This window comes from Petaurus breviceps, unplaced genomic scaffold (assembly GCF_028583685.1).
Source record: "Petaurus breviceps papuanus isolate PSGF00001 unplaced genomic scaffold, PetGlider_PUasm1.0 90639, whole genome shotgun sequence".
NCBI classification, from domain to species: domain Eukaryota; kingdom Metazoa; phylum Chordata; class Mammalia; order Diprotodontia; family Petauridae; genus Petaurus; species Petaurus breviceps.
This window is the reverse complement of record NW_027187296.1, coordinates 5214708-5232577: the sequence shown is the minus strand read 5'-3', so window position 1 is coordinate 5232577 and position 17870 is coordinate 5214708. Positions and strand designations below refer to the sequence as shown.

The following is a 17870-nucleotide window of genomic DNA, read 5'->3' as shown; positions in this document are numbered from 1 at the left end:
TATTACAGAGGGTATGTTAAGCTAGAATGAGTGAGATATATGATCTCTGTAGTTCCATCCAACTCTGAAATCCCGTGCTTTTGTGGAAGTATCATTTCCTGTTGCCTTTGGGTACATAATGAAACTAACTTTGCCAACTCCTTCATTTGTCTCTCTAGAGAGTGTATGAATTTTCCTTGCATTTAGCTGTGAATTCCTTTTTCCTTCTGGTTTCATTTATCATGAGAATATCAGTAGTGATGTGGTTCAGTTCTTCTAAAAGAATGCCAAGTCCTTGGTCACTGGAGAAAGACTTCACATTTAGAGTACCAGTACTTATATTTCTATTTGTAGACTGTCTGGAAGCTGTGTGAATCTTAAGACTCTCTATACCATCTTCCATCATTCCACCATTGTCATTGCAAAAGCAGGAGCAGGATACTTGGGACTGAGGGTCATTTTTTAAATTTTCCTTCTGTCATTAGTTCCATAGTAAAATAATTCATCATCTTGTGATCATTCTGTTGGTGATTTTATAGCTATCACCTAGCTCACCTAGCTCCTGAGATAGATCCGGCCTTGGGCACCAAACTCGGTCTGTTATCAACATGGTACTTGAAGCCTTTACTTCCTGTTACAACCTGACAGAGTTTATGCTCTGCTATCATAACATTCAAACCTCAAGGCCATCTTCATCTGAAGCATCCAAATAAGATTTTTCTAATGTATTATAGAATTTATGAGAATATCATAAATTTTTGTTATTTTTAATCAACAGAGCCAAGTTTCTCACAGATAAAATTTTATTTTCTTGACTGACTTTATATTACTTTAGGATTTTGTTATTCACAAATTTAGAAGTCATTCTGATGTATGGTTATTTGAAATTGCTTTGAGCTTTATTTCACCCTTTCCTATCTCTCTTTTATTTGGGAAATGATTTTATAATAAGAAAAATTCAAAAGAATGGTTCTTCATTATATGGTAAAGGGGTAGGTTAGGGAGTATATTATAGATTTGAAATCTAAAAAGGGCCTTGGAGACTATCTAATTCAAACCTCTTATTTTATATATGGAGAGACTATGGCTAAAACTGAGGGAAAATAATATATAAGGAGATGTGAATCCAAGTCTTTGATTCCAAATTTAGTTTTCTTTCTACCACAATACATGGTGGAAACCAAGGTCTTAAGAGATTAAACAATTTATCTAAGATTTTACAACTAGTCAGTGAAAGGTCTAGGAGGAAAATCTAATTCTAACTCTAGTACAATGCTCTTACCACTAAATCAGATTGCCTTTCAAATTTAATACTTCTTTTGAGCTAAATAGGTAGTGTGTATATTCATATGTTTTAGCAGATTTTTAATTTTACAGTAATATAGTGAAACGATTAATTCTTCTTTGATGTGTGAGTGAATAGATATGTGATTTCATCAAAAATTTCCTCCTTCCAATGGTATAGTTCAAAAGTCATTCATGCCTTTTCATTCTACCTTACTCTTGCCAATGCCCTTCAAATCCTTCAAGGGGGAAACCAGTCAGTTTATGGGCCTTCCTATGGGTCTCTTGCCTTTAGGTGTGTGACAACATATCTCATAAGCTACCCATTTGAGTTTTCTTTAGATTTCCATTTGTAATACAGTATGAAGAGAATTGTCCTTACAAAAGATCTGTGTTGGAACTTGGGTTCTACTACTTACTGGGTCACATAGTCTGACTTCTAGTTAACACATACTTGAAACTGGTAATAATACCTACCTTTCCTATCTTATTTACTTCATGGGGTTATAATGAAACAATGGACCTAAAGTTAAGGAAATACATTCTATGAATTCATGTCATCATAGTCTCAGGCTTATTTCCAGATCCATAAATAACCTAGGCACAATTTTAGAACAAAACTGATTCATGTAAGAAGTAGAGTTTTTGACCATGGAATGTAATGAAGCCCCCCCCCCCCCCAAATATAGCTTTGCTAAGAATCAGCAGTTTATTTACCTCCAAAAGGTTCATAGTTAGTTGCTTGTGCACAATGTCTTTGATGAAAAATTCAATAAAATATTTAAGCTTCTAATATGTGCAGGAAACAAAGTATAATGATGACAAGTCATATAGTTCTTAATCTAGTTTAAGTTCTTAATAATATATTAAGTTCTTAATAATATATTAAGACTTAATATAATATATATTATATATATTATATTATATAATTATAATATAATTATATATATAATATAATATAATCTTAATATATTATATAATAATATATTAAGAACTTAATAATATATTAATAAATATATATTTTATTATATATTATATATATTATTATATATATTATATACATAATATATTAAAATAAATATATTAATATATTAATAATATATTAAGTTCTTAATAATATAGTTCTTAATCTAGTTTAAGGATCTTGTAACTGACTTTGGGTGGGGCAGGATTTGTGTAGAGATATGACATCTACCCTATTTTTCTATCCCTTTTCTATCAGCACCAAATGAAATTAACTCACAGCTTCTAATCTTAGTAGTGCCCTTCTATTAATTGATTTAACATTTAGTTTTCCCTCCCTATTTTCTGGAGGTGAATCTAGCTCCCACAAGGGGCAACTGGGAGCAAAAGCAATGGTATTTACTGATAGAATTGTTTGAAATACATTTGTTATTTATTAGATCTAGGGTATTTTTCCTTCTGCTTGAATTTCAGATAGGTATTTTAAACTAATTCCCTTTATGTGCTTATGTTTCAGAGGAATCACTTTCACTGAAATTACATTTATGCAATATTGATCTGAAGAATAAATGTGTAGTAATGTAATGTTCTGTATCAACTTTTCCTTATGGAATGAATGCTTTCCACAGGCTGCTTCTATAGTTGAGAATTCCATGTTTGTCAGTATTGAATAACTATCATTTTTTCATCAAGGACTTTGAATCACATACAGCAGAGCTTCCTTTAAATTTGTTGTAATTATACTTTAGGCAGATAATTAAAAGTCCAACTATTTAGTGTAACTTGGGGAATACAAGTTAACAAATTTATTTGGCAAATGAATTTTTTAGTCCAGAGAATCTGAGAGAATGAAGAATTTTTAAAAATCCCACTATAAATACCATAAAACTATCACAAATATTTACTGTATTTTTATTTACTCTTGGCCCTATATTAGTATTTTACACTTACTCATTCAACATTTATTTATTCAATCAATGTTTCATAGGATCATGCATTTAAAATTACAAAGGAACTCTTGGCCCTATATTAGCATTTTATATTTACTCATTTAACATTTATTTGTTCAATCAATGTTTCATAGGATCATACATTTAAAATTAGAAAGGAACTCAGAGGTCATTTAGTACAACTCCTTCATTTTATAAATGTGGGAGCTGAGGTCCAAAGAGGTAAGGTGAATGCTCAGACTCTGCATAAACAGTCACTAGCTTGGTTAGGATTCACTCACAGTTTCTCTCTCTAAACATCTATCCTATTTTCCATAGCATCATAGTGAATCTAGTAAGCACCGGCAATTCACCAGGCATAGAAAGATAAAAATGATGCCCTCAAGAAATTTACAATCTAATGAAGGTGTTGATGGTGAAAATACATGTGCACAAATCAGTATTATAAAAGATAGGATTTGCTGAGGACAAAGAAAAGATCCATTCAAAGTCATCTAAGAAAATTCAGTCTAAGGGAAAGATAGGAAGCTGAAATTCAATATGAGTCTATTTAAAGTTATTTAACCAATTTATTTCCTCTACAGTGGCAATTGTGGGCATGCTTCAGTGTATCATTAGCAAAACCCCCAAGAACACTGACTTTTTCCTCATTGGCAGATAGATTATTGGTATAAGTGCAGTTACTGGAATTTCTGTAAATAATAGGCTTCCAAAATGTAAAAAATAGCCAGGAGATTATTTAAACGTTGACTCTAATTTTCATTTTGTTTTTTATTTATTGTATATTATCACCTATTAATATAAATACTTGGTCCATGAAATGTATAGAATTTAAATGCATGAATACTATTTATACTTGTTAAATTAATCAATGAAAACCATCTTTAGATTAGGTGGCCTTAGAGGTTTTATATGGATAGAAGTAAGAGAAAAGAAATAGTATTTGATTGCAGCAATCTTTCTTCATTATTGCTTATATTGTCTCAATTTCCTCATCTGTAAATGGTGGGGTTGAACAATATGACCTCTAATGTCCCTGCTGGCCCTAAATGAGGATAAAATAGGAATAGGGACTTGGCAGCTAGGTGGCACAATGGACAGAGCACTGAGCTGGGAACCAGAAAGACTTCTTGACTTTAAATTCAGCCTCAGACAATTACTAGTTTTGTGACCCTAGGCAAGTCACTTAATCTTGTTTGTCTCAGTTTCCTCATCTGTAAAATGAACTGGAAAAGGGAATGGAAAACCATATCAGTATCTTTGCCTAGAAAACCCTAAATGGGGTTATGGAGAGCTGGACATGACTGAAAACAAATAACAAAAATAACATGTATGGGTATAACTTTGGCAACATCATCAATTGCCAGTTGTTCCATTTTTATGGCATTTATCTTACTATGGATTACTAGGACTGCTCTTACTAAAATTATGTATTACTCTTCTTAGTAACTGGGAGTCTCACTAAGGAGTCCCTCTCGTATTCTGAGACGATGCAGTCGACACAATGCCATCTGCATACAAGAACATTTGGAGAACCTCATCATCAATAGGGAACTTCTTTTCCATTTGGGTTTTTGCTCCAAGCATTCTCTGTAATGGGGGAATGTGCTTTGGGTATTGGGTACTCAATTTGGGCACATCTCTATGTTTTATGCCTTTATATTTAAAATGAGAGAATAAATGAAAAATGGCATCATTGTGTTTATACTGTCTAAGCAATCTTGCATGATCTTAATGTATGTGGGAAAAAAGCTATGTTGCTCTGCTAAATCAAATGCCTTTTTTTTGGTAATCAACAGCCAGTAAACTCTAGCAGAATCTTGTGTTCTCTCCCCTTCCCAGCTAATTATGTTATGCAATGTTTTGATCAGTTTAGAAAATCATCTCTGAAGCGTGTCTGTTATTTTTTAAACAATTTAAACTCAATACATACAGAGACCATGCACATAAAGATTTTATATAAAGTAGAAGTATACATTGAGAATTGCTGGTATTCTTTTTGTTATTTTTGGGTAAGAGAATTGTCTATGATTTTTCTCAGTTTCTGTGGGTATCCTCCCCATGTATGTGCATGGAGCATGAACTACACCACTCAGTAAAAAGGGAATGCTTATCTCAGGGTGTGCTGGCACTCCTGATCCTTAATCTATCTACTACATGTTCCTATAATTCTTTCCTTGAGTCAATCTTTGTGCTTTCAAAATTGCATTACTTCCAGAATGGATTCTTATGAATGTACTTTTTTTTTAGGATAATCACTTCCCAAATTAATTTTAATACCTTTTCTAAGTCTTCATATGGAATATTAGGTACTGAAGTATTAGAAACTAAATATGATGGTTTCATTGTCATGAATGATAAAAATGTATTATTATAGAAACACTGTTAAACCTTTTCCATTTTGCACCTCTTTTATTCTGCTAGTTTTATCTGTAAATGCCCTTGGGATGGTCTGGCTTGCTGGAGTCTTAAGCCAGAATTTTGGAAGGTTCATTTATCCTCCAGGACTTCTTCCATTTTATGAGGTGATACTATATATAATCTTTTGTCATCTTTCTCCAGATTTTTTTTTGCAAATGAACTTCTACACTAATTCAGTATCACTCTTGGCTGCCATGCCTCTTAGATTGGCAGGGGTAACAAATGTTTGCTGGCTGAGGTGGTTTCTGGGGTCTTTTGGCCTATGTTTTGTGGCAACTATTTTATATCCATTAAACTCCTCTTTGAAAAATGCATGAGTTGTTGCTTGCCACATCCACCCTGAGTTTACTAGAACATTGTAACTTGTGAGTTCTTCAAAGAATAATTATTTTGTGTGCATAATGTGCCAAAAGTTTTGCAAGCTGTTCTGTACACGGAAATAATCATCTCACTGTCATTAACACAAACACATATGCAGGTCAGCAGGGCAATGGATTTAATGTTGGACTTGGAGGGAGGAAAACCTGAGTTCAAATCCTGCTTTAGACATTTACTAGCTGTATGACCTTGGGCAAGTCACTAAAGCTCTGTCTGCTTTATTTTCCTCATCTATAAAATGGGGGTAATAATAGCACCTTTCCAGGGTTATTACAAAGATAAAATGATATATTTTAAAGTGCTTTGCAAACATTAAAAAAAGAAAACAAACATTTATTAAGCACCTACTATCTGCTGAGTACTATTAAGCCTTTTATAAATATTATCTCATTGGATCCTCACAACCACCCTGGCAGATAGGTTCAATTATTATCCCCTTTTTACAGTTGAGGAAACTAAGGCAGACAGAGGCTAGGCCACTTGTCCAATGTGACACCAGTAAGTATCTGGAGTTGGATTAGAATTTAGGTCCTAACACTGCCCAGTAATCTATCCACTGTGTCACCTAGATGCTTTTGATATATAAATGCTATTTGTTCTTGTTATTATTATTATTATATTTGCAATAAGAAGAGACTTTTAGAAATGAGGGGTTGGACTACACTCTCATATTTTTGTAGATAATTCTTTGATTTAAAGGGTCATGTTGTTGGCAACTGTTAGTGCATCACTTAAGAAAATGTTTTCTTATCAGAGCTGACATTCATATGGCACTTTTATTTGATCTTCACTATAACTGGAGTTAAGTGTTATTAATATCATTTTACAGAAGAGAAAATGGAGGCTGAGTTTAAGTGACTTGTTCATGATCACATAGCTTATCTGAAGTAGAAATGGAACCTGTTTGCTGCCTCTGAGATTGTTGGGCATCTTCTCCAGGATTCTTTCTCTTCTCTGAGTTTTTATGGCACTATTCTCTTGTTCATCTCTGTTTGAGTCCTCCTTCTTAGTCCCCTTTGCTGGCCCATTGTCCACGTTTTAAAGTAAACATTTCTGAAACAGAATGTATTATCTTTCCCCTTAATCTCTCCCCTCTTTCAACTTTTGCTTTGTTTGTGAAAGGAACCAACATCCTTCCAGTCTCCCAGATTGTGATTTCAGCATTATCTTGGCTCTTTCATTCTTCCCTATTCCACATCCAGTCATTTTCCAGTCTCCATATTTCTACCTTCACAAATCCTTTTGCATCCAAACTCTTCTCTTCGCTCAGTCAGGCTACTACATTAATTCAGGCTCTCATTACCTCTCGTTACCTAAGTAAACTTAGATTATTGCAATAGCCTTTTAGATGGTCTCCATACCTCTAATCTCTCACCACTCTAGTTATTTTAGGGCAGCTAGGTGGTGCAGTAGATAGAACCTGGGCCTGGAGTCAAGAAATCTGGAGTTCAAATCTGGTCTCAGACACTTTCTAGTCGTGTGACCTGGGGTAGGTCACTTGTCTTCTGTTGGCCTCAGTTTCTTTAGTTTTAAAATGGGAATAATAATAGCACCTGTATCTCAGGGTTATTGTGAGGACCAGATGAAGTATTTGTAAAGTGCTTAGTACAATGCCTGGCATAAAGTAGACATTTTATAAATGCTTGTTTCCTTTCTTCTTTTCATTCTTTTTTATTTTAAAATATTTTATTGAAACATTTTTATATCACTTTCGTTCCACATATATATACACATGCATATATAAATATAATATATGTGTACATATATACATACATGCACATGCATGCATACACACATTATATATATGTATATGTATGTGTGTGTATCTATCTATCTATCTATCTATCTATCTATCTATCTATCTATCTATCTATCTAATGTGTTGTTGGCCTTCATTCTCGAAGAGGACCAAAATGACATCGCTATGCTAAAGTTAAGTTTCAATATGTCTGACTGTGACTGATCAGATCAATACAAGCTTGGAATGCTCTACCACAGGTCAGGCACAAATAGTCCATGTGAACATTTGGGGTGGATTCTCTAAATTTGTGCATCCTGCATTTCCTTTGAGCTGTTTCAATTCTGCTTTGCTCATACAGCATGGCACTGTCTCTGATGTGGGCACACCATGCTGAGTGATCCTGTGCCAGTGTCTCCCATGTCACACAATCAATTCCAGAGTTCTTAAGAGAGACCTTGAGAGTGTCCTTGTATTGCTTCTTCTGCCCACCATGTGAGAGCTTGCCTTGTGTGAGTTCTCCATAAAACAGTCTTTTTGACAAGCGTATGTTTTGCATTTGAACAACGTGGCCAGCTCATCAGAGTTGTACTCTCTGAAGTAGAATTTGAATAGTTGGCAGTTTTGTTTGAGTAAGGACCTTACCCTGCCAGTTTCTGGTATCTTATCCTGCCAGGTGATTTTGAGAGTCTTCCTAAGACAATTCAAATGGAAGTGATTCAGTTTCCTGGCATGGCGCTGGTAGACTGTCCAGGTTTCACAGGCATACATCAATGAGGTCAGCACCAGGTTCTGTAGGCTTTCAGTTAGGTAGTCAGTCTAATACCTCTTCTGTCTCACACTTTCCTTTGGAGTCTCTCAAACACTGAACTAGCTCTGGCAATGTGTGTGTCAACCTCATTGTCAATGTATACATCTATGCTGCCAAGGTAAGTGAACTTATCCACAGCATTCAAAACTTCTCCATTTGTTGTAACATTGCTGTAACTGATGGTTCCATGTATAAATGTTTTGGTGGTGTCTGATGGAGTACCTGTATTGGGAGCTCCAACTGAAGAAGAGGTTTTGAATGCTATTAGGTTCCTCTCATGTGTCCAAGCACCTGGTGCTGATTCTATTCCAGCTGAGATTTACAAGGTAGGGGCTCCATTGCTCATACAAAAACTGACTGAAATTTTCCAGGTTATATGGCAAGAGGAAGTTATCCCACAGGAGTTAAAGGATTAAAGGATGCCTCCACTGTCCATCTCTATAAAGGTAAAGGAAATAGATTGTCATTTGACAATCACAGGGAGGTCTCTCTCTTAGTTATTGCTGACAAGATTCTTGCCAGAGTCATTCTTAATAGGCTGATCTTTTACCTGGAAGATGGTCCTCTACTTGAGAGCCAGTGTGGCTTCAGAACAGGCTGAGGAATAGTCGATATGGTGTTTGCTGCCCGACAACTCCAGGAGAAATACCAGGAGCAGAACGGAGGTCTGTACACATTTGTGGATCTGACCAAGGCCTTTGATCCTGTTAGTTATGAGGGCTTATGGAAAATTATGTCAAAATCTGGTTTCCTGGAGAAGTTTATCAGTATTGTGCGTGAATTTCATGACGGCATGCTTGCCCAGGTTCTGGATAATGAACAATGCTCTCGTGCCTTCCCAGTCACCAATGGAGTGAAACAAGGCTATGTACTCCCATGATTTTTAGCATGATGTTTTCAGTCATGTTGTCAAATGCTTTCAATGAGAACGAACACAGCATCAAGGTCAGTTACTGCACTGATGGCAAATTCTTCAATTTGAAAAGGCGACAAGCCAAGACCAAAATGGAAGGAGTGTTGTTGCATGATTTTCTTTTCTTTTTTTGGAAGGTAGGGGTAATGGGGTTAAGTGACTTGTCCAAGGTCACCTGGCTAGTTTTGTGTTAAGTGTCTAAGGCCAGATTTGAACTCATTTCCTCCTGACTGCAGTGCTCTATTCACTGCATGATTTTCTATTTGCAGATGATTGTGCACTCAATGCAGCCTCTGAAGCTGAGATGAAGCAAAGTATGGATCAATTCTCTGCTTCTTCTGCTAAATTTGGCCTAATAATATATATTACACACACGTATCTATGTATATATACATGTACATATATGTGTACACACATATGTGCACATATACATATACCCCATACCCAGTGAGCTGTACCCTTGAAACAAAAAAAAGCCGTTAAAAAGAAGTTCAATAAAATTAATATAAACTACCTCTGCAAAAGAAGAAAGACAGTTACCACTATTTTGTGTAATATTGGTAAAGAGAATCAGAAACAAGGATAACTTCATCGATTGAATGATTCACAACTCCAAATCCCATGCCCTTTCCAGTACACATGCCACTTCATCTATGTTCTCCCCTTTGCCTAGTTTAATGCATGATTCTCCTGCCAGGAAAGACTTCTGAATCCTACTCCAAGATTTTCCCCTTTCCCAGGTTTATTCCTGGGGAAAAAACTTATAATCATTGACTATTCTAAAGAATTTCAGTTTGACTACTGAACACTAGTAATGAGATAGGGGCCTTTTGCATGTCTCTTGCATATGTTACAGGAAATCCATCTCTAGAAAAAAGAATAGGAAATGAGGTCATGAGTTCAAGAGAATGCCTGCAGAGTTTTGTCTTCAGGGCAAATTTTCCCTTCCCACTCTATAATACTTTTACCAGCATCACATCCATGGGTCTGCCAATCCTGACTCTATGACCATGGGCAAAACCTGCAAAGTTTTGGGATGAACAGGTGCTCTGGGGTACTCTTTCCAAAGGGATATAAAATTTGATCACTTAAACCTTACAAGGTATCCTGGGGTTTGGAAGCTAGATTATTTTCCTTCCCTACTTATTTATTTTATCATTTTTTAAACTGAGAAAATTAACTCTTTTGTCTCATGTGGTTTTATTTATGATTTCTTAAATTGAGCTCTGAAAAGCCAGGCATTGATAAAGCCCATTGGGATTCAAAAGGAGCTACCTGACTGTGCCTTTAAATCTAAATCACTCTGGCTCTCTCTGATTGGCTCCATAGATACTAGCTCAAGTCTCATTGTTTTAATTTGATGGCTCAGAGTGACTGTGGCCAGAAACTCAGAGTCTTCCTTACCAGACTGATTTTTTTGAGTCGGCAAACTAGGTCATCTTCTGCATCAATTCTTACTTAGCCTTAAATCACCGAACGGTTATTGCCTCAGACAAACTGAGACCTGTAAAAGACCTTACCTTAAAAAGGTCAAGGTCTCACATTGCAACTGGGGCCATTTCCAGCTGTTCTGACCTATGTCTTGCCACTGGACTCAAATAAATCTGGAGGAGAGTGAGGCTGAAAACTTTGCACAGTCCTGCTTCACTTAAATCCAATTCATGTGCAAATTAAGACATCACCTTCCTGATATCAATGGTCCTCTTAGAGAAGGAAGGATGAATGAAGGGCAAACAGCAAACAGATGAACAGATTGTGCTCTTTCACCATACATTTTTGCTAGTCCAAAAAAGCTTCAGTGTGTGTATATGTGTGTTTTATGCAGTTGTGATGAGGGTGAAAAAATTTATTTATCATATAAAGCACTTATGATCACTCATAACTATTTTCCTCTTTTTCAAGCATAGGATGTCTTAACTGTAGATAAATATCAGGAGGTATGTAATTTTAATGGAAAATACATTTATATTTTTCTGGTTGTAACTGAAATATTTTCTTAGAAGACGTTTCTGTGTTTCACCAAACTGACAAGGGGGCACATAACACAAAAAAAGTTAAGAATCCTTCCTCTGACAGGAAGGAGTAGAGACTAAACTGGTACATGGAGTGCCAATTAAAGGATTCTGTGATCTTCTTAAATCTAGTGCCCTCTCCAGTCTCTTTTCTTTTTTTCTGTTTAGATATTTAGTTTTTTCCTGATTACATGAAAAAACAATTTTTAGTATTCATTTAAAAGTTTTTGAGTTCCAAATTTTCTCCCTCTTTTGATTCTCCCCTCACTGAAATGGTAAACAGTTTGAAATATGTTATATGTGTGCAATCATGCAAAAATATTACCATGTTAGTCATGTTGTAAAAGAAAACACAGACCAAAAGAGAACCATGAAAAATAAAGAGTGAATATAGTATGTTTCAATTTGCATTCACACTCCATCAGTTCTTTCTCTGGAGGTGGACAGCATTTTTCATCACAAGTCCTTCAGAATTATGGTAGATCTTTATGTTGCTGAGAATATATGTCATATACAGTTGCTCATTATAGAATATTGTGTACAATGTGTTGGTTCTGCTCACTTCACTCTACAGCAATTCATATAAATATTTCCAGGCTTTTCTAAAATCATCCTGCTCATCATTTCTTATTGCACAATGATATTCCATTACATTTATATGCCACAACTTGCTCAGCCATTCCCCAGTGGATGGACATCCATCCTTTCAATTTCTAGTTCTTTGCCACCACGAAAAACGATGCTATAAATATTTTTGTACAAATAGGTCCTTTTCCCTTTTTTGATCTGTTAGGGATACAGACCTAGTAGTAGTATTGTTAGATCAAAGAGTATGAACAGTTTTATAGCCCTTTGGTCATAATTCCAAATTACTCTTCAGAATGATTGGATCAGTTCACAACTCTACCAACAGTATATCAGCGTCCCAATTTTCCCACATCCTCTCCAACATTTATCATTTTCCTTTTCTGTTATATTAGCCAATCTGATAGGTATGAGTTGGCACCTTAGAGTTGTTTTAATTTGCATTTCCCTAATCAATAGTGATTTTGAGCATTTTTTTCATATGGCTATAGAAAGCTTTGCTTTCTTTTTCTTAAAATTGCCTGTTCAAAAAAACTCCTGCATATTCATATCCTTTGACCATTTATCAATTGGGGAATTACTTGTATGCTTATAAATTTGACTCAGTTCTCTATATATTTGAGAAATAAAGCCTTTATCAGAGATATGATGCAAAACTTTCCCCTGGATTTTTGTTGCATCAGTTTTATTTATGAAAAAACTTTTAAATTTAATATAATTAAAATTGTCTAGTTTACATTGTGTTATGCTTTCTACCTTTTGTTTGGTCATAAATTTTTCCTTTATCCCTACCTAGATCTGAAAACCAAACTGTTACTTGCTCCCTTGATTTACTTAGGGTTATCACCCTTTATGTTTAAATCATATACCCATTTTGACCTTATCTTGGTAAATGGTGTGAAATATTGGTCTATACCTAGTTTCTGCCATATTGTTTTCCAGTTTTTCCCAACAGTTTTTGTCAAATAGTGAGTTTTGTCCCGAGTGTTTATCACATACTAGATTACTACGGACACATAACTGTGCTTTGGGTACCTAATCTATTCCACTAATCTATCATTCTATTTCTTAGCTAGTATAAGATGGTTTTGATGATTACCACTTTATAATATATTCTATATTTTAGTTTGAGATCTAGTATGCCTAGGCCACTTTCCTTTACATTTTTTTATTAGTTCCCTTGATATTCTTGACCTTTTGTTCTTCCAGATGAATTTTTTTAATTTTTTTTAACTCTATAAAACAAGTTTTATTAGTTTGATTGGTATGGCATTAGATAAATAAATTAATTCAAGCAGAATTTTCATTTTTTTATTGTATTGACTCACACTACCTATGAACCACTGATATTTTTTCAATTGTTTAGATCTGCATTTATTTGTGTGAAAAAACATTTTGTAATTGTGTTCATATAAATCCTGGGTTTGTCTTGGCAAGTAGACTCCCAAGTATTTTATATTGTTTACAGCTATTTTATTTCTTTTTTTTTTTTTTTTTGCTTTTTGGAGGCCAATTGGGGTTAAGTGACTTGCCCAAGGTCACACGGCTAAGTTTTGTGTTAAGTTTCTGAGGCTGGATTTGAACTCAGGTACTCCTGACTCCAGGGCTGGTGCTCTATTCACTGTGCCACCTAGCTGCCCCATCTACAGTTATTTTCAATGGAATTTCTCCTCTCTCTTGCTTCTGGATTTTGTTGGTAATATATAGAAGTGCCAATGATTTATGTGGGCTTATTTACATCCTGCAACTTTGCTAAAGTTCTTAATTATTTTCTTGTGCAGCTCTTTCCTGATTTCCCCAGATATTATTGCTGCACTTCAAAATGCAGTTAATGTTTTAAAATTATATTGCATTTATCTTGGAATGCTTCTCACCCAATGGAATGAAAATATTTTAAGGCCAGGGACTCTCTCACTTCCGTATCTGTATCTCTGGCTCCTAGAAGAATTTATGGCACATACTAAGTACTTAATGTTTGTTTATTGATTAAATTGTCTGGATATATATGTATATATATATATATAATATATGTACATATTTCTCTCTTTCTCTCTCTATTTGTGTATCTGGGTTCTCATTGGTTCACCTATTATTACTTTGGGGAGAGAATGAGGGGGAAATTACAGAATGTACTCAAGTTTTATTAAGCTGATCTTGGAGATTCAAGTCCTATTAGGTCATATGATACAATATTTTTCAGGATTTTTGAGTTCAGGTACAGTCACTTAGGTTTGGAAATTTTGGAGGGGCAGCAGATTTAGAGGCACTTCTGCCACTCTTGAATATTGTTACTATTTACTGGACATTTATCTATTGTTAAACAATTTTTTTCATGTTAACAATGGTTAGGTTTATTTCACTTTAATGACAATTTTCTCCATGAACAGGAGGAGCAAAAGGACATGCAAGAAAGCTTTGGAATCTAGCTGAATTTACCTATTTATTTGACTGGAGATTAGGGAAGTAATATTATGGCTATCTCATAATTAATTTGTGTGCTACATAGCTCTCTGTAGCCAATGACACTTGGATGCTGCTTTGTAGGAAAAGACCATTTTGGCATCAGAAAATCAAGAAATTTGGTTGCTTACTTTTCCATTTTTCTGGACCCTTATATTTTAAGAAATCATTTCTGTCATATGGAGTTAATAAGTACTCTGACTCACATAAATTGTATAACGTTCTGTAACTTTTTCCTTAGACTATGTAATAGTGAAACCCAGGCAGTGGAAGATGGTTCCAGGATTAGAAGATTAACAGTCATATTTATGCATCTCAGAGATCTTGATTTTTGACCAAGCAGTGGGGGCTGTGATAGTTAACCAAAAAAATAAGTCATCTGACAAAAATAAAGAATTGTTGTTCATTAAAATTATTTATTTTTTTAGTGGCTTCTACCCAGAAAAAAAAAAAACTTATGCCTTTAAAAAAATTATACGGCTCTTATTCTGTGGAGAGATCATATTCCCCATGGAAGAAATGCAGCCGCTACCGAGAAGACGCCATATTCCATTCTGTGCCAGAACCCCCATGCAAAAATGTTCTTGGAAACATCAAAAAGGACTGTTGCAGACCCTCATGTTGGCAGGGAAATTGCTTGATAGGCAGAACACACAAATGGAACTGTGTTCAGGATTCTTTCTGGCTCACACTCGACTTATTCCCTGAGTTCCCTGGGAGCCATCAACATCTATCCCCAGTTCCTTGGAAAGACTCAGCTCTTGCAGCTCCATGCTCTCTGACCCTTTAGAGGGGAGGAGGCTTCACATCGATCGCTGGATGAGAGCAAAAGCTACCGTTTCTCCCAAGCCACTTCTAAGATTCTCTTGTGGTTTCCCAAATTCTTGAAGTTATAGTATATGATGCTTTAGTGGCAAGTCATGTTTTCTGACAGCTAAGAGGAAGTTAAATTACACACACACACACACACACACACACACAACACAAATATACACTCAGATATGTATATGTACATATGATACACAGTATGTTCAGTGCATATACAGTGTGTCCTCAAAGTCTCAGCGGGGTTTAATAGCTGAAGTTTGATATTAAAGGCTTAATAGCTTAAAACCACCCTGAGACTTTTGGAACACACACATGTACATACATGCATCTCTCTAGCATGTATAAGAATGTGTTATTTATATATATATGCATATACATGTATGTGTAAAACTACCTATTATGAAAGAAGGAATTAAGTTTTATATAGTACCTGCTATGTTCCAGCTACTATACTAAGCACTTCTGAAAAATATTATCTCATTTGATCCTTATAACCCTGAGAAAAAGATGCTGTCATTATCCTCATTTTATAGTTGAGGAACCTGAGGCAGACAGAGGTAAATGACTTGCTCAGGGTCATGCAGCTGTTAAGTATCTGAGGCTATATTTGAGCTAAGGACTTCCTGACTCCAGGTGCAGTGCCACCAGCTGCCTCTTCATTGGACTGGATTAATGAACTAAGTAAAGCCCCATTATTTGGACTTATAATTTGCCTAAAAAGTTTGTGACTTAATGTGAGAAGTCACTATCAACCACATGTGTCTTGGAGTTGTATTCCTCCCAGTACTATCTCAGCCTCTGTATCTTTAAAATGGTCTGGATAAGGGCTTGCTTTCCCTTAGAGTGTCCCTTGGCTCAACTCTTAAATGTTCTTGCAATATAAATGCTTAATAAAAATGTGACCATTTATACTATTCTCCCCAGAGAACCACATTACTGACTTCATGCTAGCCTTAAAAGCCTTCAAGAAAGCCATGGTTTCTCTGGGCTGCTTGTCTTTTCTGGGGAAAGCTAACTAAGGACTTGGGTCCTAGTCCTCAAAACCCTGAGATTTTTTGGTGATTGGACATTAGTTAATGTCTGCCTAGATTCTGAGAACAACATGAAAAAAGAGGGTGATGAGGGAATCGGCCATAGATCTGAGAGTCACTCCTGAAGATGTTGTTTATTGGCCTATTTATGAATTGGACCTCTTGTTTCATCAACTTGTGTGACTGTTTTGAAGAATCACAGAATTTTAGAATTGGAAGGGACATTAGTAGCTATCTAGTCAACCTATAACAAAAAAGGAATCTCCAGTACCATGTACCTGACAAATCTCTACTTGAAGATTTGGGAGGGGGGGGACCTTAGGGTGGAACATGGATGTGGGAGGGGGAGGGAAAAAAAGAAATTTATATGACTTTATTATACATTTAAAAGCAATAGCAAGTTGTACATAATAGATTTGAAGTTTCATGTGCAATCATCTTTTATTATTATACTATGTTATAGAAATGCCTGTTTTATTCCATGGATAAAAATAAAAATATATTTGAAATAAAAAAATAAAAATAGAGAGAACACATTCCATTTTTGGATAGTTTTGATTGTTAGGGTCTAAATTTACCTCTTTGTAACTTTATTTCATTGTTTCTGGTTGTGCTTTTTGGGGTCAAACAGAGTAAATTAAGTTTCTTATTCTTGACAACTCTTTCAATATCATATATCCTCAGTCTTTTTTTTCCTCCAAGCTAAACATCCCCTACTCCTTCAACCAGTGTTTTTAAAGTATGGCTTTAACAGATTTTCACATTCCTCTTTCAGATGATCTTCAACCTATCAATGTCCCCACAAGTTTGAAGTATTCTTCATTAAGAAATGAAGATAATTATCTTGTCACTTCTCAAGTTTGATGGAATGTTGGAAAGACGAGGTCTCATACCTAATCCCAAAATTAAATGTGGCCAACTGGGAAGGAATAAGGAGAAGCTGACCAAGTATACTTACATCATAATTTTGCTGCCCATATATAACTAGATTCCTCATTTTAAAAGATGCGGCTATCTTTGTGCAGATAAAATAGCATAATGGATGGAATCCTGGATATGGAATCAGGAAGATCTAAGTTAAAATTTTACAAGTGAAATTTATTATGAAAATTACTTGAACTTCATGTCTCAGGAAACTGGTTGCAATCTAAGTGGAGGGAGTTTCCATGTAGGGAGATAATCCTTGTCATCCAGAAAGGACTATTAAAGAGGTGCTCTTTGGATGTGATGGACACCTTGTTCCCTTCTGACTCTAATTCTGATCAAAGGAGCAAAGGACCACATGTGGCTCTTTCAGATAACCATGTTGCAATAGTAATGAAATTTGAAGATTCCTTTGTATTGCTAAGCTGACGGGTACCTAGCACCTAGTTTCAAATTAAGCCTCTGTTACATACAGAAAGTATGAACCCTGTTGCTGACATAACAGGAAAGGGATGAAAAGGGAGGAGCAATACTGTATATAAGGAAAAACCCCAGCTGGGAAAGTCAGAACTTATTGCAGAATGTCTTGGCAT

At 35.3% G+C, this 17870-nt stretch overlaps 1 long non-coding RNA gene across 1 annotated transcript in view; it reads left to right on the top strand.

Annotated features, from left to right (window-relative positions):
• The window catches only part of LOC138143372 (uncharacterized), a 35628-nt gene extending 18021 nt beyond the window's left edge, over positions 1–17607 (top strand). The window contains exon 3 of the long non-coding RNA XR_011163689.1: positions 17129–17607. This is a non-coding gene — a long non-coding RNA (uncharacterized lncRNA). The remainder of the gene's footprint in view (positions 1–17128) is intronic.
• The last annotated feature ends 263 nt before the right edge of the window (positions 17608–17870 follow it).